We start from the raw sequence: 26,482 nt of genomic DNA on the forward strand, positions 1-26,482 counted from the left end.
AAAACAGCAATTGGATTTTAAGAGGTTTCTTTGACAATGCAAAGGGGAGATTATCTTTTACAAAAAAGACGATAATGCAAGAGCCAGGTGATCTATGCTGAGAATTACATTGCACAAGGATTCCAGCATTAAGGATGTCCAGAGGAGCATATTTGGGGACATATGGAGCATTATGAATCAGAATATTTCTGTGCAGCTCCAAATAGGCTGTTATATATTTTCCGATTGTTTTTTTCAGAGTGGAGTTAGTTTCTCCCATATGTGCCAATGCATATAACAACAACCTACAGAACAAGCCTCTGTGGTGAATGTTATTAGATGTAAAAAAAGAAAAAAAAATAAATGGAATGGAGTGGTTGGAAGAATGAGGCCAGTCTCCCTGCCCCACCCCCTGACTAGTTGTCAGTTCTCCAGGGTTGCTTTCTCTTCTCCCTAAGATTAAAATGTGACATAGCTAAGGACCCCGCAGAGCAAGAAAAAAAGAGAAGAAACATGAGATAGTAAGGTCGGCCTTGGAAAGTAGGTACCATGGAAAATTCCAGTAGACATCTGTAGTGTGAACGAGATAATGAATCAGAAGGGCATGAATTTTAAAGAAAAACAGAATCCAATATAGAATGAAGAATCCAGTTTTAGAGAAACATAGAATCCAGCAGTTATTTATTGTATATTCTTAGCCAAGTGTTTAAATGTGTATGAGCCTCACTTTCCATGGCTCTAAAAAGAAGAAAATATCCACCTCACAGAGGTGATAATTAAATAGCCAATCACATACCATTCTCTTTACACATATTGGTTGTTCAGAAAACATTAAGTCCTATTTATGAGTAGGAAAGAAAATTAGAAAAGGGCAGACTGAATCCAAGGCTATCAATGTGTAGCCTGCCCTTACATTGAGTCACTCACCCCTGTATTCAGGGCACTTTTCATCTTTTAGGGTACACAGAATCTGCAAAGACTTTACTGACCATCATTCCACTAAACTAGAAACAAGAGGGGAAGGATTTAAATACCTCAAGTCTCCAGTTTGCATAAAATATTTAGCAAAGTCATTTTTTCTATCTAAGACCTGATTTCCTCATCTTAAACTGAGCAAAATATCTAACCCCAAGACACCCTGTGAGGGTTAAAAAATGTTTCAATGATATTAAGCTCATCATAAAATATCTCTCCTGTGCTCTTTATATTGAAATATGTGATCACTCATATTGATTCAAATATGCTTCCATATCTTCCTATATATTGTTTGGATTATCTTAGCTATTATAATATGATCATTTAGCATGTGTACAACTGGGTATGGGATTTAATGCTGAGTGACCTAAGGGAACATCAAAATCTTCCAGTCTTTAAATAAGGAGGTAAAGTTTGATGATAGAAGTATCTCCATGAAGATTTTTCAAATAATAAATTGGATCTAGGATTCAGGCCCAGAACATTTGTCTGACTTAAAAGACTATAATTCCTAAGTGGATATCCACTATCCTATGACCCCTAAAAGCACAGAGTGAGCCTCTCATGTAAATAACCTTTAGTAGATTAATCCCATCATCTCATGAAGGAAGATGGAAGACCCAGAAGTTAATGAACAGCTTTAACCATCTGTGGAGGAGGGGAAATAGGAGACAAGAGTTGGAATCAAATGACTTGGGTTTGAGCTTTGGCTGTGACCTTGATGCACCCACCTAAGCCTCTGTAAAGTGTAGTTGGTCCCATTAATCAAAGCATCACAAACTTTGTCTGTAAAAGAGGATTATAGTAGTGCCTACCTTATGGACATGTCATAAGGATCATATAAGTTTTGGTGGTAAGCCTGAGGATGAGAAGAGTTCAATGAATAAGTCATCACTATTATTAGTAGTAATTCTGCAATCATGCTCTGAAACTTCCAGTAGAACCTTTGATTTTATGTTCTTCTATGTACTTCAAGGGACTGGCAGGACTTATATTTTCTAGAGATTTTCAGAGGTAGAAGAGAGCTATACCTCTAAGCCTAAAGAAATTGAGCTTGCATCAAAAACCACAAAAGCCATCATCTAGGCTGACGAACAAATTTTCAGAGCAGAGAAAGCCCACCATGTTGGGAAGCGTGAAGTACTCAGTGGTATTGATCACTGAGGATTCTGTGGTGAGTGAAATTAGGACATGGAATGAGAAACCTTTGGACCAAATTTTGTTTCTTATGCTAACCAAATACCCAGTCTTAGGAAAATGCCTCAACTTCTTTGAACTTTGATTTCTCATGTGTAAAGTGTTAGTACTAATACCAATTTCATAAGGCTTTCCTAAGAATCAATGAGAAGACTATTAATGTAGAGCTTGTCATGCAGTAATTTAAGATGTATTGATGCACAGTCCACTTTTAGTCTTTTATTTGTGTGAAAGCCACTGAATACCTTTTGAATGTACTCTTACCTTGTTAAAAAAAAATTGACAGAGAACCATTCTAGCAGAAGTGGGGTGGGGAGCCAGCTTAACAATGTCTTGGTCAGCATACCCATATGCTTGCTCCTCAGTTTGAAATTGTCCTGGGTATCACTACCATGTTCTCTACATATCAGACGTTGATTAGTAGTCCTTGTGGCACATTTTTGGAAAGACAGATAGTAGGATGATAGAAAAGTAGAATTTTCAATTTGAGCAGCACTTGTGAGATACTATATAAGTTTCCTCCATTGCTTTTATTCAGCTGTGTTTGTTCATTCAATTATTTATTCAACAAACAAAAAACCTGTACTATACAAAGTACAGGAGAAGGGAAAACCAGGGAAGGGAGCATTTACTACCTTTATGTTTTCATGCTTCCCCAAGGAAAGGAAATATCAATGTTTCATATTGCAAGAAGCACATGGGGTCCTATTTACAGCTGGGCAAAATTCTTGTATATTACATTCAATTCTTTTTGTTTCATACTCAAATTTGCTGCTGCTCCCACCAAATAAATCTGTGCTATTGATGTACAGAATCCAGAGAATCTTGGATTGTTGCAGAGAAGCTGGTTGTTCACTTTTAGTAAGAAAATACAAGTGGTCTCACTTTAGCTCAGAATTCTATACCATAAAGCTAGTCATATAAGACTTAAAGATCCAGAATTGGCTTACCGTGTGGCAGATCTTGTCTGTTTCACCTGAACTCTACAGGAGTCCCACATTGGGATGAATATGCCATGGATACTTGCTTAAAAATGATCTCTTATATTAATTTGATCGATATTAACTTTGGTCAATGAAAACTAATGGACAACAAAAAGAATCAGGTATCTTTTGGGTCCTCTAACATATTTTTTTCTTTCAATTTGAGGGCAGGGCTGCCATTTACCAATGTGCAATATTTTGATTACTGCAGCTGAATGGGTGTTGCTACTGGCATCTGTTGGGTAGAGACCAGAGATTTTGCTAAACTGCCTATAATTCATAGGATACACTCTCCCAAATAGAGAATTACATAGCTCAAAATGCCAATACTGTCATCAGTTAGCACTGTAACCTTACCACCATCCCTAACAGATGTTATGCACTCTAATTACCCAGCAATTATAGTCTAGACCAGTCTAGCTTCTTAAAGTGTAGTCTCTAAAACATCAATCTTGGCATCCACTTGGAACTTTTCAGAAATACAAATTCTTGGTCCTCAGTGAAGGCTTATAGAATCAGAATGCCAGGATCTCACTTAAAAATATATTTTAGTAATTTCTGCATGTGATTCTGATACATGTTCAAATCTGAGAACCACTGTTCTAGGATACAGTAAAATAATGGAAACACACACACACGTCATTACTCCAAAATTAGGTAAGAGAAGCTCCCTAAAAAAAAAAAATATGGAACCAGGAGTCATTCATGTTTCAGAGAGAGTGGTTTTTCAGCAGAGATTTGGAGGTGGACACTAGGTCGCTTGGTTGGAATGTAATGAGGAAGGAAATATCATTAACATCAGCACAGAGTCAGGATGGTAATATACCATAATCATAGCATTTTCCCATATTGGTGAGTTGACAAATGCTCCCTGTTCAAAGACAATAGATTGTAGACGGTGGAAGATTTTCAATGAATGATAATTTTAAGAAATTGATAAATCAAGAAGAGTGACAATATTTAAATGGACAAAGATGAGGGCAAACAGGTTATGTATTTAAAAGTTTTAATCAGAAGACCTTGCTGATCTATTTTAGTATAGGATGATTCATCTAGCAGTAAGATAAAACTCTTACAAATCAAGAAAACTGTAACCATGTATAAAGAAACACGAAAAAGAGAAATAAATGAAGTATGGTGGTAGACTCTATATAGAATAAACAGAGTAGTAATAATGGCCATTTTTTTTTCTCTTTCTTTCTAGGAAATATTATACAAGTATTTACACAACTTTTTGGGCAAATAGTGACTTTGTAACCCAAGGTTGCAAGACACATGTGTATGATCATACAGTCACACACATACAACTATATAAGAAGCCAGGACCAAGTATTAAATTACAGAGCTCAAAAGAGGAACTTAAACATCATAGGTCTGAAAGGGTTAGAAGTTAGTCTAAAAGCAATAGTATGCAACCAGGAAGCTAAGACTCAGAATGAACAGAGAAAGGACAAATGGGCAACTATAATGGGGAGTTAGTGATGGGCTCAGCAGAGTACATGCCTCCATCAGTAATGGAGGACATGAGCATCTGGAACATTTATGCTAATCGACCCCACTGCTTCCCACTTCTGTCCATAGACCTTTCCTGAGGTGTTATTGTTTGGTTCAGTCTCTTCCCTGGAGTCGAGATGACTACTTCTAGGAAAAGGTGTTTCATTTTACCAGAGTAACAGTCACAGGAAAGATTGTTCCTATAGACAATCACTTTCTCCCTATCTGCTTCCATTCTGTAGTTACCATCTGGATCTACATGGAGCAAATTCTTTTCCTACGTATCTGTCTACGATTATTTCAGGTTCCTTTTAAGTTTGTTTGTTTCATTCTATACCAGCAGAATATCTACCTTACTCAATATTCTTCATTTGTTTTTCAAAATATTTTACTTTCTTTCCCACTTGGGTTGCTTTCCTTTTGATGTGATTCATTTCAATTAGGGAGCTCTTAAATGAGACTCCCAGAACCGAGCCCAGTCTCCCTTAGAGAATCTTATCAACCAGTATGGAAAATAGCATGATTGTGGGCTCCTATTATCCTGACACTGTATTTCTATTAATGAGCCCAGGCTAAGCACCTGGCTGGTGACCAGAGCGTGATCTTTATTACACAAACCAGGGTAGTATTTCCTCAAAGGCAATTGAAACTCTTCAGAAATGTTGAAGACCTTTCCTGAGGCTGCATAATTATAGTTTTAAAATGTTTTCAATTTCCCATGACAAGTTTGGAGTGTCTAAAGATGGCAAAGTGAAGGAGATAAATAGATTATTGATCCAACAGGCTTGTAATTCCTTAGCGAATTGGATTTAGTTTCTTCATTGAGATCAGGTCAACGCCATAAATCTCTTAGAAAATCAATGCAACACAAAATGTTCTGAGCTCTACTTGAAGATATTTTCCTAGCTGTTTCAGGGCTGGGTGCTCAGCACTCACTCCAAAAAAAAAATAGAGAATGGGAAGGATTAGAAAATGATTGTATGGAGAACGCAGACACTGAACATGTACATAAAGTGCCTACAGGAGTCAACAGACAAGGGAACTCTCTGTTGGCCACTGTGGTATATAACCTTATAGAAATCATGTCATGCTGATCCTTTTAAGTGCTATAATGACAAATCTAGACCAGAAAAACTAATGTACTTTCTGGTTCTCACAATCTTATTCTCAACAATTGAGAACACTTGGTTGCTTGAACATCTCTTTTTTCTCCCCTTAATATTGTGAAGAAGATCATATATCTTGATATTTAAAAAGAGCATAAACCTGGAAATACAAAGATTAGTACTTGTTTAGTACTTGTATTCCTTCTCTACCACTTAATCATAATAGAAACATGAAAAAGTTATGTAATTTTTTTTTCTTTGTAGTACTTGGGATTGAATCCAGGGATACTCTATGACTCAGCTACACTGTTAGGCCTTTTTAAAAATTTTTTTGTTTTAAGTTATCTAAGCTGGTCTCAAATTTGCAATCCTCCTGCCTTAGCCTCCCGAGTTGCTGGGATTACAGGCAAGCATCATGGCACCAGGCTTACTGTTTAAACCTTATTTTCCTCTTCTGTGAATTAATTGAATTAAATTATTTTTTTTTTTTATCTTTTAAGGCAATATAGTGACTGGCCTATGATGCTCACTTAGTCATAGTAGCTATTATTTCTATAGCAGTGTAAGGTTTGGAATGAACTCATGTTATTTTCCCAGCTAATTTATTGACAATGGCATGGGTGAAACTCATGTGGTATAATTCCCATGGCTCCTTAGACCATCTGGTATACACTGTGATTCTACAATAATATTCAGTCCATTCTTTTCTGTTGCAGGCAGAGGGACTTAAAGTCACTACCTTAGACTGGCCTGCCTCCACACTAAAGCTGAACAGCAACTTCAATCTTAGAATTTAGGCATGCTTTTTCCATAGAAAAGGCAGTGATAAGAGAGAGAGAGAAGAGGGCAACTGTCCTAGTTCAAGTCTGTCTTTCCTTTGAGATGGGAGTCTTTCTCTGAATTTCAAATGCTATTGCTATGGATTGTTTCTAGTCCTAGATCCTACATATTTTTTTTGTCTTGCTTTCTGTTTCTGGCTCCAATCTTCCTACTCACTGTTGAGTCATTCACTGGAATAATGCTGCTAATTAGTCAAACAATTCACATCCATGGAGCTGTTGGGTGCAGACTCCATTCTTGTTCTTGGTTTTTAAATTATAATCCTAAACACTACCACTCTCAGAAAATCTCTTGGTTGAACAGGAAACAGTATAAATCACCATATTTATTTGAGTTCTTATCTGGTAGTGCCTACCTTGTATTTATCTGTGCCAAGGAATGAGGAACACCTGATGTTGTCTTCACTTTACTATTTCTCTTCTTTTCCCAGTGGCCTACATTTTCTAATATCAAAAATCTCTCTATGTACTGATGTACTGTGCACCAGGAATCATGGTAAGTGATATAAGTTTCCTGTGCCTGTTTTTTGTTTATCCTAACTTGATGCAACAGTGTGTGAGGAGAGGAGATGTCTCCTATGTCCACGATTGTTCTCTAAAACTCTCCCTGGGCAGTCCTCTGAACCTTTTTCCCATCTCCATGGGGAAGAAACAGGATAACTGTTATAATAGACAACTCTAAAATTTGGTGACTTGGCATGTGAAAGTTTAGCTGTCACTCTCACAAATATTCAAAAGTGGGTTTTGCATCAAATAACACTTCTCCAGTCAATTCCTGGGAGACTCAGATACCCAGGCTCCTCCTATCTTTGCAACACTGTTGTTACATAGAGCCTTGGCATATATTGCTTTCAACCTTCCTTCACTAAAACAGATAACCACAGAAGGTAGTATAAAAACGGGGCATGAAAACTGGATAGAACAATTGTAAAGCTCTTTTGAAAAAACATCCTGATTTCTGCACTGAGTTCATTTATTTCCATATGCATAAAAGCAGGACAATCTTAGGAAGATGATATTGGCGAATAAACAAATCCTATTGTCTTGTTGAATCTCAAACTCTTTTCCAATGAAAACTACTCAGAGCCTGATAAAACTGGGCCACCAGAAGGGGAAGTCAAGATTTAAAGAGAAAAATGGTAGTGAGGGTATTTGAACAGATGCACTGCAGATGATTGTGTCTTAAAATCGTCTTTTTGGTAATTTCTTTTTGAAATGTTCCATTTGTTTTACCATATTTATCCACTTTATTTATTTTGCATGGAAAAAATGCGTAACTGTTTAAAGGCTTTGGAAAAACTTATTCTGAGGCTGACACTGTCACAAAAGGCATTGGAAGAGGATACAAAAATACAATGAAACCAACACTATGAACACAGTTTGAGGAAAATAGAGAAATAGAGTAAGGGAAGATAAAAATAGATTGGACAACATTCAACTTGGTGGTGCCCTAAAGTCTGTAATATTTTGGATGACATACAAAACAACCTTATTCCCCACTTACATAAGGGTCCAATTGAGTGGTGTTGTCAGTGGGGCTGAGGATGCTGTTCTTCTCAGTCATTCCAAGACTGTATTAGTTTCTTATTGCTTATATAACAAGTCAACATAAACTTCATGTTCTAAAAAAGCACCAATTTATTAACTTTTGGTTCTCAAGTTTGAAAATCTAAAGTCACTGATGAGCCTTTCCCAGGATGTAAAGACTGTCTCACTCCTTAATTTGTGAACCTATATCAATCTTGCTGCAACCTGTTTCTGTTGTTACACTTGCTTCTCAGATTCTTTCCTCTTTAAGAACCTTTGTGATTACATTGGGCTCACTCAAAGAACCTAGGATCATCCTTGCATCTCAAGATTCTTTATTTAATCACATCTACAAACTCTCTTTTCCAAGAAAGAGAATGCATTCAGAAGTCTCTGGGATCAAGACACAAACATCCATGGTTTTTGTGTGCCAATATCCTGCCAACTACAACAAGGCCCATGTCTGCAGAAGGATTTGACAACCACCACAGAAGATTTCTAAGATAGCCCTGGGTATCAACATCCAGCTGGGAAATGGCAAAAGAGAGAAAGTATTGGGGATCTTTTATGAATGCTTCTAGACTGACAAAAACTTGTGATTTGTGAACTCACTCTTGTTTCGCTCTTCTACAAGGGCATGGATAAAACTCCAAGTTGTATACTTTTCCCACAAACTTAGAGGAAAGAAAAAATGATTAAGTTTCTTGAAAAGGGGGCACAGGGAAGGGAGGGTGAGAATGGGGAATGGAGGAAAGGAAGTGTAGGCAATGTGAATCATAACAAGGAGAAAATGTGCTTGGGATGAAGGTTTTATTTCCCCACATTTTCAAGGGTGGCTGAGGTTTCCTTACAGTGGAACCAGCAGGCTTCCGCTGCTTGCAGCCTCCTCAAAATAGATCCTGAGTACCCTGGAGCCCATCTGCAGTGAGAATCGGTTAGTGACACATGACAGCCATTCCTTGAAATGTGCTCAGTGATTCACACAGCTCACAGTGGCTATGCAATGGGAAATATTGGCTTGAAAATGACTTTCTCCCATCCCTTGAATCCCCATCATCAGCTTGGTAAATTACCCGGGGACATATTTTTTTATATTTTCTTCTCTGGAAGCATCATTTCAGTTGTACCCCTGATGCCTAAGGCCTTATATGTCCCTAGCGAGGGACTGTGTCTTCTGAACTGGATGATCATATCACAAACATCCAGGCAACCCCCAATCCTTGGTGAGCATTTACCCTTCCCAGATTGCCTGGCATACATGTCCTCGGTCATCTCTGTGTGACTGACTTCTTGTTTTTCCCTTACAGTAATGGGTTATTATACTTTCTGCTATGATTTAAACATAATTTAGTTCCCACATTTTGCTTGTTTGGAAATGCATCCAGACAGATCAAAAACATCTGGTTCTCTTTCAGTACATGGATATTCTTCATTTTCTCCTTCTCTATCTCTTCAGCCAGTATTTCCAAACTTTTTGATAATAATAATCACCTGAAAGCAGTGTTTTATTGAATGTTCTAGAAGACTTCTCTTATATGTACTCTGGCTAACTAGGTCCAAGCCAAGAATTTGTGTTTCTAGCTAACAATACTTAGGTGTATTCTAATCTTAGGCAACTTTCATAAAACCACAACATATTCCAACAAACTGAACTAGTTCTTGTATCGGACATTTAGATTTCAATTGAAGCTCTGTGGTTTTTTAAATGACAGGACTAACTTCTTAAGATTTCTGTGTCTTTTCTGATAAATATATAATTCTGTATATATATATACATACACATATATATAACTGATATATATAATATATATATATATATATATATATATATATATATATATATATATATATATAACTTTATATAAATCCAGTTCTCTGGTTATTCCTGTTTTTCACTAGGAGAGACATTTGCACAATGAAGAAAATGGCAATATATATTTTGTGCAGAATTTTCTTCTACAGAGTGTTCTTTGAAATTTGAAGAAGAAAAAGTAGATTTAGGTTGTTTGAACTAGTCAGAAATTTGCATGACCGGAGATGAACTTAAAATTGAACTGGGAGGAGAAATTAATTTGGCATGGAAAGAACAGTTGAAGTTAAGGCAGAAAGGCATTCTCCAAACTAAATTCTGAGGAAGTCTTTGGTCATCCAGGACTGTTGATCTTCCAGTTCAGGCCCTGCTCCTTGCGTAGTGCTTATCTGCACTGCTAGAACACTCTGGAAATGCAGGCATGGCCAAGGGTCTTTTTAACTTCACATTAAGGTTTTTATTCAACCAAAATTTTATTCCTCATTTTAAATTTCTTTTATTAACATTATCAAATCTACACCACCCTGAAGAATCACCATTCAAACTCCCAGTTTGACTACCAACAATTTCATATTGCAGTACCCATGCCCATCACCTACCTGCATCTCACATCTGGTGCATGGAACTGGCCCACTTTAAATCCTCTATTCTATGGGAATTTTATACTTTGGTGCAAAAACTATAGTAGTAAATAAGTACATACTATGTGATAGACACTGCTCTAGACTTTTTCATAAAATAACCCATTCAATAATTATACCAACTCCATTAAATTCATTTTACAAAAGAGAAAACTGAGGCAGAAAGGAATGGATCCATAAATCTTTACACTTAATTGCATTGATCATAAGAAAATATAAAGTGAGACAATCTAATGTCTTTAGTTCCAAAAATAAATACATTTTAAAAGAAAAAAATGATTAATCTAACATAGAAATAAGAGTAAATTCAACATAGGTGACTGGGAAATCATTTCTAAACAGATCTTTTGAACAGCAATGTCTTCCCACAAGACACTAAATATAAAATAAAACAAAACAACAACAACAAAAAAGTAAAAGTAAAAAGCAAAACAATCATCAGACTAGAGTGAAGGGAACAGGGGGAGGGAGGAGAGGAGAGAAAGTGCAAATATTAGGGAATGAATGAAGTAAATTATATTCCATGCTTTTATAATTATGTCAGAATGAATCCTCAATATATATATATCTGTTAAAAATGACCTGGGAATCATCAATTTTGTTTGGCATCACATGACTTGTGAGTCTTAAATTACTCTAATCCATGAGCTCAGAGTTGCCTTTCAGGTCATCTCGTCTCCTCAGCTAACAACTGAGGAAATTTCCACCTTGGGACTGGTTGGCACCATAAAGCTGACCATATTCAGGGCTTCTAACACCCATATCACCCTGTACTAGGAGATAGAAAGTCAATATCAGTTCAATTATTTTTTTATCCAAAGGTCTAGGCAAGAGAGGACTAAAATTTTTTGACTGATGCACAAGTTTTCATCCCACATGTCCAGTCCTCGTTTCCCTAAAGTACTTCTTTCAAAAGCAAAGAGGTTTCAAGAAAAACACTGCAAGGGCAGGGATCTGAGAAATGTGTCTGATAAACTAATCAAAAAATTCAGGCCAAATATGAAAAATCAAAACAACTTTTTCTTTTCTTTTTTCTTCCCCTGCACATTGTCTCCCTATAATCAGCCAAAGTTCTCAAGATAAGAAGACATTGCTCTCCGAGTTGAGTCTTTAATCTTAGTAAAACATTGCATTATTATAATATTGGACAATAAAATACAGCATAAAAGAAAAGTGGCTGTGAAATCATGCAATCATCTATACATAAGTCATCAGGTAACTTACCGTCACCAGGTGTGAGGGAACTGGATGCTAGGGGCCCTCCTCGGTTATAAAGTCACAGTCACATGCATTTCTGGTTGGAGCAAAGGACTGGAGATAAGGAAAATTGTGGCAGAGAAGACTGAATGAACAGAAGTTCTGGGAACAATCCCAGGATATACCTGTGGTTGCATTTCCAGTTTGGTTCTAGTGCCAATTAAACCAACATGCAGTCTTTTATCACTTTTATTTTAAGACTTGATTATCAATGAAATTAGAGATAGGTATTATTACTTAAAAGAACCTCAATAGTATTTATTTTTTTTAAAGCAGACTTCTTTGTAAACCTTTCTTGTTTTTCATTCTCTACTATGTCTATTGTTTTCATTTATTTTTATACTAGAGTCTCAACAACATGTTGGCAGGTGTGGCCCAGAATTCTACTAATAGTATCCACTATGATTACTTACACATACGATGTGATTAACAAATGTTGCATTGAACTGATCAATGCTAAATAAAATGAATCTGATGTTAAATTAAATTGAAAAAAATGACTTTTCAATCTGTGTTCTCTGACTTCATCATCACTAACTTTGGTAGACTCATACTCTCATACTTACCTCTCATTTCCTTCTCTTAATTTCAAATGACTTCTAGTACATCATTTAAATCAATTAGCTCCCTCCCCAAACCCTTCCAATGGCTACCACTACACATAGAATGATGTCAAATGAGTTAGTATGGACTTTACTATTTGCATCTTTTGAAATCTTTGTTCCACCTTCATTTATTGACTTGTTTGTAACAAATTCTCCCTCTCGATTTTTACTTAATATTCTAGAAACATTAAAGTATATTTCCATCTTCAACATGCTATATTTTTTCATGTCTGTACATGCTATATATGCTATATATTTTCATATACATATTATATATTTTATATGCCTTGTGTTTTCTCTTTCTTTCTTGGAATAACTTTCCAATCTGCAACTTGGAAAACTCTGCTCTTCCTTTAAGACCACATCAATGTTTATAGCAGCACAATTCACAATAGCTAAACTGTGGAGCCAACCTAGATGCCCTTCAGTGGATGAATGGATAAAAAATATGGCATATATACTCAGCAATAAAAGAGAATACAATCATGGCATTTGCAGGTAAATGGATGGCATTGGAGAAGATAATGCTAAGTGAAGTTAGCCATTCCCCCCAAAAACAAATGTGGAATGTTTTCTCTGATATAAGGAGGATGACTCATAGTGGGGTAGAGAGGGGGAGCATGGGAGGAATAGATGAGTTCTAGATAGGGAAGAGGGGAAGGAGGGAAAGGGAGGGGGCAGGGGATGAGAAAGGATGGTAGAATGTGATGGACATCATTGTCCAAAGTACATGTATGAAGACACGAATTGGCTGTCAACATATTTTATATACAGAGATATGAAAAATTGTGGTATATAGTATAAGAATTGTGATGCAGTCCACTGTCATTTATTTTTTTAAATCAATAAAAAAAGACCTAGTTCAAATGATGCTTCCCTACTTCCCCCAAAACAAAACAAAGTAAAAATCAAAACTGATTTTTCTCTTCTCTGTAGTTCCATAGCACTTTTCACTAGCTCCTCTATATTTCATATTTTTCATCATTCAGTCTATCCTGGTGGACTCTGAATCCTGGGAGAATATGTTGTATCTTCAACATCTTTACTCACCTGTCAGTCAATGCCTGTTACAGGACATTATGCACAGGTTTTCAAACATCCTCACAAGTCCTGAAAGGTGTATTTCTGAGCCAGTGGTCACAAACTCAAAATATAGGAGCCATGCAAGTAAGATAAATGTTTCCAGGTTTGTAGAGATAGTGACAAACAGAGGGTGTACGCTCCATCTGATTGGGTCAAATATTCCTACCCAGGCAATTGTTACCAGGTGGGCACATGGAACCAGTATTTTAGGTCCTCTAGAAAATCCAGTAATTACATTTTTCATTTATGCGTCCCAGTTTTTAGAAGCAGTAAGCAGGCCACAGTGGTCTGGATTCAACTAGTGGAAAAGCAATTTGAAATCTATGTTCTGATTTATACAGAATTGTTTGATTTGTCTTGTTATCCTCATAGTTGAGGAATGGAGCTTTTGAAATATGTTTTAGGTGACTTAATTATTGAAATGTTCGCTGTAGTAAAATAAGAATCTTGGTGTCCATTTACATGAGAAATTTTGTTTTCTACAGCTTTCTTTTGGAAGTCAGGTCCCTTTCTATACCTACTCATGCTTTTTTTTTCCCTCTCAGATTCAATACTATATTCTACTTATATTTACCAGTTCCCACAGTCCTATAGTGGAAACTTCTCTGTGTCTTTCTCTTTTATAAAATATGAAAAATAAAACAATTTCATGAGGATGTTTCAAAGTATAAACAGAAGAGATATGTAGGACACCCCAAATGTCCCATGTTTGTTTTATAAGAGTAGTATTTTTTTTTCTTTTTTCTCTCCCCGATTTTTTTTCTCTCTTTTATTCTAAATACATTTTTTTTTCTGCACTGGTCCTCACTCCATCAAGACTTTGAAAGAAACAAGACCAACTGTATTTATTCAATTATCAACAAAGTATTTTAAAATGCTACAATTACTCATCTTTTTCTGATTGTGTGTTTGAACTTTAATTCAGGCTGTCTACACCTCAACCTACTAATGGCATAATGTTGGGAGGATGGCATCCTTATACAGAACAGATTCTTACATCAAGGAAGGTTAAGTGCAATTTGTTATTTGCTTTTTCAAGGTTCATTTCTTTGCTGATCTTCAGCAATTTCAAGGTGTGTATCGGTTGGATTATTTCATTTCATTGATTCCTTCAGTTAGTTACATGCTCATGTACAATATTTCCCCTCACTTTCTATTTCTCCTACTTTGTTTTGACCCTCTGAATTAGAAGGCCACATTATTATGGTTTGAAATTTTATTCTGTGGTGCTTCCTTTTAGGATCTTTGGTGATTTGAACTGAATCAGTCATAGTCTTTGAATTAAGTGAGCTTGATTAGCAGAAGTGATGTGATCAGTCATTGTTCAGAACCCCCAGTGATGATATCTGTATGCTCCTAAGAATCAAGTCTGCCTACTTGTATGTGCTAGGCATCAACATTTTTGTGAAGGGTGAAGGATTCAAGTCTGAATAATAGGTGGTAAAGTCTCATAGAGCACTTTCATTTGGGAATGTTTCATGTATGAGTCCTAGAAACTCAGGTCTAATTATCCCAGGAACATTTTAGACAATTTTAATCACTTGACCTCATATAAAATAATAACTACATTTGCTCTTTTATAGAGAATTAAGGATTAATAAACCACTCCCACTCATATTGCCTAATCTAATAATTCTTAATTCTTTTTTTTAAAAAAAGATGCACCTAACAATGGATAATCAAGTGCATTACGCACTTCCATAGATGTGTATAAATTTATGCACAATTTTTAGAAACTAAATATTTTTTTGTTCATACAAGACTTTTTATCCAAAGGCAAATGAACGAGATTCAGGCAAATTAACAAGTTAGCATTTAGTCTAATATGTGTTTGTAGATAGACTGGAAAGCAATCTGTTCACAAGCATTGGTATTTTAGCAAGAAAATCATTCCTTTTACCAATATTCCATGAAAGCCCTCCATAGGTTAAACACAATGATGGATTATGGGCTGACTTTTGTGAGCAAACACAACCACCACTATCCCCTTCGACACCTATAGTCACAGGAAGTTTATATATTGTTGTGGGAGATAAAGAAAACTAATGGTGATGAAAGTTCATATGGCTATGTGAACTAAGCAGGTTTCTAACTGTAACAGCTATAAATCAGTTTTAATATAAATAAATATACATATATATATATATATATATATATAAAGATATACTTAAAATTAAACATATACTTTAATGTATATGTTATTCTTTAATGTATATGACATATATAAGTGCAAATGTTGTATAATATTACACATATATGTATGTATGTATGATCACATATATGAATATATATTGTATATATATGCATATTTGCCATTTTATATCATGCAGTGAACTGAAAATAATTTGGCATAAATGGACTAAAGCTCATAAAAGTGCATATACTATCAGAAGCACTTATTCAATTTGACATTGAGGGATGCCTTTTAGTTAATCAGTTCTTACTGGAAACTAATGATTGAAAGGTGTCAATCTTGATTTTTTAGGGATATACTAAATTTTGGCTTTTAAAGGCTCTGAAATCTAACAGAGGAGATAGACAAGTAAATAGCTAGTTATAATTCTTAATTCTTATGCAGAAGACAATGAAAGAAAACACCAAGACAAATCAGAATAAACAGAAAAGATCAGATAAGAAAAAAAAAGAGATAAGAGCAAAAAAAAAAAAAAAGGAAAGATAAACTCAATTGATAGAGACAAGGAAACAAAGATAAAGGAAGGAAGCACATTATTTTTAAAAAGAAAATCTTCATGACAAAACTGAGGGTGAATTCTCCCTTTTTCTGGATCAAACTTTCTTGATTACATTTTGACAATAATACAAGACAGGTAATTACATTTCTACCAAAAAATGATAACACAGGGATGAAAAGCTATGTACAGCAAACAATCAAAGAATAAAAAGGGGGATGATCTGATTATCCTGGCAAATCTGCTTCGATGAAAACTCTGAAGAGAAATATAGAAAATCAGACCCATAAACACAAAGTCGCCAGAACCTATTACAACTTCAAGACTCAAGGTTCATGTGTTGGTTGGATGGAAGTTCAGATCAAATGTAAAATTTGCCCTCAGGTTTACTGCATTAACATGGGGGATGTTGTGGAAAATAAAATAAACAAGCAGGTGATGTGCCTTCCTTTTAAAAATAGCTTTGAGAAATTTAATTTAAAAAGCTGTGATGCTAAATTATTGGTTTATATATCATTGTGGTATTTTTGCTCACATGAGACACAGTCCTTAAATGTGGAAATTTCAAAACATCAACTGATTCATTCATTCATTCACTTTGGTTTTACCAATCGGTCAGGTAAAGAATAGAGGACACTCATATATGAACTGTCACCAAGTTCAGAAAAACCATTATTCTTGGTAAGTTTTAAACAATATGTAAAGATGATATTGCAAGGTCTTGGTGTCAATCTGAAAAAAAAAAAAATGATGTCCTCCCCACATGCCTGTCTTTCTCTGTCTTATTTTTTAGGGAGGAGACAGTTTTCCAAGAACTCTCACAAGATGATCCAGATACACAACAGGTATTCCAGCTCTGACACATTAATTCCTCAAATCACCAAGACTTTTCATGGGGGCTTCTCTCATGGGAGAAGGTGGCTGGTAAGCTCCGACCTGTATCCCATTATGCTCTTGTATGATTCAGAATATGGCTATATATTCACCAAGGAAGTTTTACAGGCTTTAGGTGTGTGTGTGTGTGTGTGTGTGTGTGTGTGTGTGTGTGTGTATGAGAAAGAGAGAGAGAGAGAGAGAGAGAGAGAGAGAGAGAGAGAGAGAGACAGAAAAAGAGAGACAGAGACAGAGATCATTCATGTGTGTGTGCCCATGCACTACTTATAGAATAAGATGTCATGAGAACTTAAGTAAGCCACACACTATGGCTAAGTCTTAGTTTCCAAACTGCATTTTATAAAACATAATGATAGATGTTATTATGAGACTATATGTTATGAACTCATGTGTATTTAAGTAAACACTTCTTGTTCTGTAGAAGCCAAAACAGAAAATGAAAAAGAAAGAAAGAAAAGGATGTTATTTTTTTAACTTTCTACACTGCCACGATATCTTCCTTTCTTCCTCCTCTCTTCCAGAACATAATTCCAATCTTGTTTAGTTCTTTTTCTCCCAAAGGACTACTCTGAGAATAAGTAAATACACCTATGACTGAAAGAGACAGACTAGCTATCTGGCTCTTGGGGAATGACAATAGAAACTCACAATCAGGACAAGAGGCATTTGAATTTTAAAATCTTTTTTCCACCCTTCCTTCTGTGCTCTGCACTGCCAGGGCTAGGGCCACAGAGGGATTTAGCTCCAGACTTGAGTTTGTCTCTGTCCCGACAACTTGACAGTTTAATAATTCACACTGTTTACATTCTCCCAAAGCTTATGAGCCCTTATTATTATGATTTTCTTTATTTCTATGCCTTCCTCCTTTAAGCCATTACCTACCATAAGCCCTGATGTCATATCAGTGTGCAATGGTAATGGGAAAATTGTTTTTCAATTCTTGGGCATTGTCACCCTGCTGAAGAATGAGTAAACAGAGCCAGACACCTCTCTGTAATGTATCAGTACCACTATGGTGATTTCTAGACAGTTTGGAGGGAGGAGAAGCCCTGGAAAGAAATATACTCTAGTCCTTGGAGTGCAGAAACAGATTCTGATGCCCTGGAGAAATGACTAAACCATCCTCACCTGCCTAGTCACAAGTGATTAAAGCTGACAGTCTCAGGAAGTGAGCTGAGAGACCCTAACAGAAAACATCATCTCATACAACCTACAGAAAACTGAAGTATGAGAAACATACCTTCCTAAGTGAGTCAAACATTCTTAAATCATGTGACTGAAAGTCCTAGTTTACTCCAATTGATTAAGTGAAACTGAATAGTCTACTTTTTGAGCTGATAATATATGGAGACATCTCTGAGATTTCTTTCATACTGAAAGGGATAGATGTAGCTCAGTTTTCAAAGCATAAACTTCTGTGCCTTCATTATTAAAAAATTAAAGAAGGTAACTCTCTGGGTTCAATAAGAGTTTGAGGGATGCCCACGTACAAATGTGGCCTGGAACTACTAGACTTACTCAGAAAGGAGGGCAGCCATAATATGTACCTCATCAGATGGCTGAAACTAGCACATAAGCATGGACACCTTAGTCTGGCTGATGGGCTGGTAAGGAAGAGATCACTCCCTCCACCACAGAACCCATCCCATTTATAAATATTACCCAGCCCACATTCCAAATCAAGAGATCCCTGGAAGCCTAGTGCTGTGTCACACACCTGTAATCCCAGCAGCTTGGAAAGCAAGGCAGGAGGATCACGAGTTTAAAGCCATCCTTAGCTACTTAGTGAGACCCTATCTCAAAATAAAATATAAAAAGGGCTGGGATATGGCTCAGTGGTCTCTCCAATATCTCTTTCCTATAAATTTCACAAGAAAGTTATTTCAGGAAAAGCTGTTTAAGAAATCAATCTGCTCAGCATAAAAGATACAGTTCCCTTAACATTTCTCTATCACCTCAGTAATTTTGGGATACATATCATTCACTGAAGACATACCAATTCCATGCCTGAAGTAGTTAGTGATTCTAGAATGAGTGCAGACCAATTAGAGGGGCAAAATACTTTGGAGGTAATTCCTAGCTCATGAAGCAGCAGTGCATTTATTTCTTATCATATTTGTTGGCATCTCAACTGTATCACAAGCTTAATGTCTTGGCACTTCACCTATAGTTGTATAAAGTGAGAATTTTAATACTTGTCTCAGGATTACATAGGACGAGATTTTGGCATATTGGCCTATATTGAATGTTCAATAGATATGGGGGACAGCTTACACAATTTCCAAATTTGATTCATTTTTTATTTTTTGCAAGGAGGGGCAGATAAATAAAACTTAAGGCATTGATAGTTGTTATTCTCTGAGCATTTTTTAAAATAAAAATAAATCTTATGGTTAAAAAAAAAAATCCGTAAATGATTTTTCGTCAATGTGTTAACAACCTAAATTCTTACACAACTAAATTCACTCTGTAGACTTAGTATTTTGAGATTGTATTTACTTTAATCCTAGAATTAGAGATTCTTACATGAATGACTCCAATCTTAAAACAAGTTCATTAAGAAAAAACTCCTGAGGGGCTGGAGTTGTGGCTCAGTGGTAGAGCACTCGCCTAGCATGTGTGAGGTCCTGGGTTTGATTCTCAGCACCACATGAAGATAAATAAATAAAATAAAGCTATTGTGTCTAACTACAACTAAAAAATAAATATTTTAAAAAAGAAAAAAATCTCCTCCCCACTTATGCCTATAAAAACCCTCATTTATTTTCATGGGTCATCATTTCTATTCCTTCATTCTACATTCTCCTTAATTTATTTTTATTTCTGGAAGATATGTTTCCTTTTATATTCCTTCTTCTGATTTCCCTCTAGGCAATGTTACTCGTGGCTCTGAAACCCTTTACTATTATTCCCACTGTGATCATGTATAAAATCACATACAGATACAGAAGCTAAAACCCAAAGCCTAGGGTTCTTTCACCAAAAATAGATTATTGTTTAGGAGTGGGAATAGGCCTAAAATTCAGGTTTCTAAATTCAACTCATTGAATGCCCTTTCCTATATTCTGATGCTTCTGAATACTTTGGTTTATTTGTTACCTTACTGTTTTATGGTTTACCTATTCTTAATGCCCCTTGAAATTTCATCTGCTTTTGCTCATTCCCAACATATGAAATATATTTATCTTTTTTTTTACTGCCTGACCTCGCTACCTTGGACCTCAGATGGCCATTATCTGCTATGCTAAATGACTGCAAGACTCTTTAAAAATATCGGTTGATATCTGAAGTTGCTGGGTTTGTTATTACAGTGCAGTCAGTCAAAGGCATTAGTCTGAAACTGACATAAATACAAAAGAAATTGGTGTATCTTTTCTCAACTTCAAAAATATCTGGAATGCAACCTACATTATTGTGACATTCCCTGCAGGTTTGGAGACCACAAGATTGATGACATGAAATAAAGAAGAGGGGCTTTTTGGCCCCTTCGTTTCTCAGTCCCTAGCAATATTTTGACAAACATTTTGTCATTATTGCTTAACAGAGAAATTGGTCTTTGTTTTTTGTTTTTTTTATATATATCAAAATTATTACCTTCCCTGAATAATAAAATCAATAAAGTCTCTTCTTGTGTGAAGCCTCCAGACAACCTTCTCTCAACAAATAATTAAACATTTGAATCAATTCCGGTACTAGCCTATCATTCATGGCTTTATGAAACTTTGCGCCTGACCATCTTTGCCTGGAATTCTGTTATTATTTAAAAGAGAAATAGCTTCTAATATAAGTTCTTGTGAAATTGAAACTATCAACTCTATTTCATCTAAAGAGAAGATCTAGGCAAGGCTAATATTGCCCAGGGAAGAGAAACTGGTTCAGGCAAATCAAGACCTGGCTTGTACTGCAACTGAAACCTCAAACTAAACTAAGATTGAACTCATTTAAAAACAAACAAACAACAACAACGACAATAACAAAAACCCTGATATGCTAGAATAGCTTTCTGGAAAATAGCAGCAGAGAAACCTGCTTAAACTGAGATCGTATAGAAGGCAAATAAAAGTAAAATATGTGTGTATGTTTTGGCCATCCTAACAAACACCAAGGCAGGGAGACCTAGAATGCACAGACTCAGAATGGCCCTTAAACTATATAATAAAAATGAATGTACAAAAGCAGTTTCTCATTTTAGTCCCTAAAACATCATCCTCTTTATGACACTTTCTACCTAAAAGCCTAGATATGTTAATTCATGTATGCTATTGAGTTTAGAGTACCCAAACTTTTCCTTCTTACTCTCAAAGACTAAAAGCAAAGTCTTACAACATATGTAGCCATGTCTTCTCTTTGTTCTCTACTCCAGCAAAACTGATCTTTCATTACTCTGTGGACCAAGGTGTCACCTCCCAAAACCCTTAACACGGATGTTCACCTCTGTTTGGAATCCTCTTCCTCTCCTCACTCTCCAAAAGACCTGCTAAATAAAGTTCATCTTTGGTGTTCCAGCTCAACTGCGGCTTATCCATGATCTTCCACCCCCACGGTAATCATATATTACTAAGAAAACCTGCAATATTCATTTATTATATCTACTACAATTTATGATTAGTTATATTGTGGTGTGATTATTTCATTAAAGATTTCCCCTTTCAGGGCCATACACTTCATGAAGATAGTTTGTCTGGTGTGTTCCACCTCATCACACAAAGAATATTAGAAATTTTAAAATATATATTGAAAAATACAGTGTCTATTCTTTACATAGAAGATAAAACTAGAGAAGACAATGTGGAAAAATTATTAAATATAGAATTTCAAAAAATAAAATATTTCTTGTGTATATTAGTCAACACAAACCACCCTGACACTGACTCCCATTCCCATGAAGAGTTCTAAATGAAACTGGTCATGCTGTCATCTCACAATATATCAACTCTAGTAAAGACTCTGGCAGATAGGTAGGGATGCATAATCCTCTGATTTTATTCAGAGATTATGTATTTCATTATTCTAAAGGAAGATTATTTTTATATGTTCCTTTTGCAGGGTGTTTGTGCACCTATTGGGCTAACACTCCGTAAGTATATGGGGAATCACAGAGAGGTATGGTTATAGCAACATCTAGCACATTTAGGATTGCCTGAGCAATAGAATATTACAATTAAAATAAACTTGGGAAATTCCATTCATCCACTTCCCACTATTCCACCAAATTACAAGATTGGCAATATGGTGCAGTGAAAAGAATACTGGACACATTTATCCAAAGAAAAGACATTGAGAACATCTCCAAATCAGACATTGTACTCATCTCTATAGATAGAACAAGAAAAATAATAGCCCAAACCATTAGAAGAGTAGATTTCTGTTATAGGTCAGTTTTTTTTTTTTTCTCAAAAGTTCAGACTCTTCATTAGTAAAAAGTAAAGGAGTGACTCTAGGTGATTTCTATTATTAGTCTTCTTCTGGCCTTAAGATATTCCACTCATTTATTCATTAATTAAATACAAATTTATTAAGTTTCTGATATATATCTTCTATATTGAATTTTTAGTAGTGGAAATAAATTTCTACCAATAAAAAAACAAACCCATAAAGATTTTACACTTATGAAATGTGTGTTTCATTGGGAAAGCACAGTATGAAGAGAATCAAAGACAGTAGTATATTGAAGGTAATATATGGCATAAGACAAAAATAGAAAATAAAAATGTTAGGTAGTGAAGAACAAAGTTTAAAGTATGGTGACAGAGGTAGGCCCAAAGAGAAGGTGACATTTAAGCAAATACACTGTGGAAGTAAATGTTACATAACTGAGAGAAGAATAATTAAACAAAGGAAACAAGTTCAAGGTATTAAAATGCATGTGTGACTATATGTTTAATAAACAACAAAGAGGGCACTGTGACTAGGGAGGAGAATTGACTGGGATTAGAGATTTTGAATCTCATGCCATGTGAGACCTTGTAGAACATGGTATTCTTTAAGATGGGGATTCAATTGTTGGAAGAATACGAGCAGAGGAGGGACATTTTATGAATTGCATTTTAATAGGATTAATCTGGGTTCTATGTTTAGAATTGACATATTGGAGTGGGCTGTTTAGGGAGTAAGGAAGGAAAGCAGGCAGCAGGTTATGGTTATAGTCCAAATAAGAAGAAATCGTGGCTAGGACCATTATTCTAGCCGTGGAGTTGGGGAGACCTGACCAAATTCTGGATGTTCTTTGAACATTAGGTGAAGAAAATTAACTAGAAGATTACAAATGGGATTGAAATAATGAGAGGAGTCAAAAATTGTTTCAAGATATTCAGTTTGAGGAAACATGGTTTGAGTTAAACATGAACTAAAATTATTAAGCTTTAATAGTAATCCTGAAAATACAATCATTTTAATTAATCAGAGGGATGAAGAGAGTTAGCAAAGGAGACTGAGAAGTCAGTGACTATAGAAGGAATGGGGAGTGTATTATGTTCCAGCAGAGAAGCCAAGGGAATGAATCAAGGAGAGAAATGTGATTGCATATGTAAAATCGTGCAGAGAGTTAAAGTGTGGCAGGGAAACCAGATTTCCCCAAACCTTGGTCTTTCCCAAGTCTTTATGAGAGTGGGGTTCTTCATTAGGAGAGCCGCTTAAGGAGAGTGGTAAGGATGAAAGCCAATAATATTTTAGGACCCCAGTTGTTGAAATATATGTGCAGAGATTTCATACTTGCATTCAAACATTGCTCAGTGTCATATTCAGTGGCTCAAATATCACAGTCTCAGTTCAATGGTTAAGAAGTCACATTGAGCTCTATTTGTGTACAATGAACCAAGATGCTTTCTGCTGACATGTATAACTAATTAGAAAAAAATTTAAAAAGTACACATAATACATATATTCATATATAGAGGAACAGATGTATAGTTCTGTAGCTTGCTTTTTTATGCATAGCATTATGAGCAATTTTAGATGTTTTAAATATTTTTTATAAAATGGCATTTCACAAATGTCAAAAAAAAAAGTATCATAAGTGACTGGTCTTCCCAAGAGTGGAAGGGTAGAAGAAGAGTGACCAATGTAAAATGACAACCTCCAGTCTTCAAGGAAGTTTTATCCCAAGGCACACCAAAAAATAGTTTATAAAACAATATGTCCATCTTTTCACATCTATTTCAAAGGCTAGTTTGTTTTTCAAAATATGTCTGATTTTTCTTTAGAGTCTATGGTTCTTTTCTTCCTAATATTTATTGAGATAATTTGTATTTTTAGCTTATACCACATCTCAGATGGCTTTCATAGCATTAATCTAAATATTGGTTTCAGGCAGTGTGAATAAAGTTTTGGTAATAATACATTTATTTCCTAAATAACAAAATTTAGTTTGTAATTTGACTTACTTTTTTATATTACCTTGCTGAGCTGTCCTTTATTCTTAAAATTGTCTGCTCTTCTCAAAGCATCTTATTTCTATCTTATGAAGACTATTATTGACTACTGCTATTCCTCTTACCTCTATGATTCCTCTAACTCATTTCTGTTTCACCTGATTTTTCATCTTCTTTTCACTGATTTCTTTCCATAGTTCTAATGCTTAGAACAATACCAGTTATACATCAGTTTCCTCTGGAGAGCAATGCCTTCATGATATTGACCTCAATCACAAAAACATTGAGTCTTTCCATCATAAGGTCCTGGGTCAAAATATTGAATCATTCTTCTTTCTTCTATCATGTTATCAATTAATAATTAACTTTTTAATTCTGCTGTGTCTCATGTCATCTAAATTCTGTGAGATTTAAGAGACTTACTGACTTAATTTCTCTTGTTTTACCCTTGACTTCTTTCCATCAGAATGGCAATGTTTAAGTTGAAATTCTCAGATTAATTACTTTTACATCTTGGATATTCTTCATCTTCTATTTAACAATTGGATTTTCTAACCATATGATCTTGTCTCCTTCACCAAAATGAAAGTTTTGTTAATTATGAGGCCCATTTTCATGCACTCCTCATCAACCATCATGGAATCTCACTCAGATGAGGTACTCAAATATTTATGAAATAAATGAAAAGCAAATAAATGATAGGATACCTAATTGATATTTCCATCATCACTGAAGTTCATATATTTTACTTATTTATTATTTCAAAGCTTGTTCAAATGACTTGTGTGTTGTCTGGTCCCTGACCATGATTATGAGAGAATCATCAAGTTGAATTCAATTGCTGAGGAATTTATAGACTATACATATATTTTACCAATTGAAATATCTAAAGGAAATAGATGGAAGATAATGTATTTATTCACTTTTGAAAATCTTGATATGGGTTTATGAGACTACCAATTTCAAAATTTTTGTGAACTCAGACAATGGTATATGGCTTTGTTGGTGCATATTAAACATCAAGTGTAAGAATAGTAGCCAAATGCTTGCTACAGAGAGAAGATTAGATGGTTTTAGGATTAAAAATGTAGACATACTCAGTGGTATCAGTAGTACACATTTATGCCACTGGAAGGAAATTGAAAACAAATCTCAAGAAGTATGGAGAATAAATAAACCTACTTCCATAGAACCTGTGATGGTAGGGCACCTGCGATATTGACGTAGAGGTGGTAGACACATACCAAAAAATAGAGGGGGGTATGATAGTGAAGAATAGAAGGAATACAAGAATAAACACATTTTCAATTATGAAAGACCTAGGATAATAATAGAATAAGTAAATCTCATTCTAAATACCAGGCATTTCAGACACATTAGTGATTTTTCATTTTTATGGTGTAAATAGAATCGTCCACGTTTTTCAAAAAAGAAAAATAAATAAATAAGTCTAGGTAAGTCATACTGTTAGTTAGTATTGGCATATAATTCAAATCCAAATGTCTGGTTTCAAGGTCATTGTTTTAGGTTAGTTTTTTTGCTGCTGTGACTAAAATATCTGACCAGAACAATTTTAGGGGAGAAAAAGTTTATTTGAGGGCTCACCTTTTCAGAAGTCTCAATCCATAGATAGCAAACTTCATTCCTAAAGGCTCAAGGTGAGGCTGAACATCATGGCAGAGGAGTGTGGCAGAGGGAAGCAGCTCACATGAGGATCAGAAGCAGAGAAAGAGGTTTCCACCTGCCAGATACAAATGTTTACCCCAGTGTCATTCCTCAAATTCCCACCTCCTTCAGCCATAACCTACCACTTCAGTTACCACTCAGTTAATTCCTATCAGGGGACTAATTCACTGAAAAGTGAAGGCTAGAATCCAATACTTTTTCCTCCAAATCTTCTTGCATTTTCTCACACTTGAGCTTTCGGGGGACACCACATCCAAACCACAGGAGTCATAATCAATCACTGCCCAACATGTTTTCTAACCTGGGACCCAGGCAAATAGGGAAAAAAAGAGATGGACTAACTGAA

The 26,482-nt window shown here is 35.4% G+C and overlaps 1 long non-coding RNA gene across 1 annotated transcript in view; it reads right to left on the reverse strand.

Moving 5' to 3' along the window:
* The window catches only part of LOC131424434 (uncharacterized), a 51,548-nt gene extending 25,364 nt beyond the window's left edge, over positions 1-26,184 (reverse strand). Inside the window, exon 1 of the long non-coding RNA XR_009227427.1 lies at positions 26,056-26,184. This is a non-coding gene — a long non-coding RNA (uncharacterized LOC131424434). The remainder of the gene's footprint in view (positions 1-26,055) is intronic.
* Positions 26,185-26,482: the final 298 nt, after the last annotated feature.

Source organism: Marmota monax, unplaced genomic scaffold, assembly GCF_021218885.2.
Source record: "Marmota monax isolate L192 unplaced genomic scaffold, Marmota_monax_Labrador192_F-V1.1 WCK01_AAM20220418_F8-fsc00020, whole genome shotgun sequence".
Taxonomy (NCBI): Eukaryota; Metazoa; Chordata; class Mammalia; order Rodentia; family Sciuridae; genus Marmota; species Marmota monax.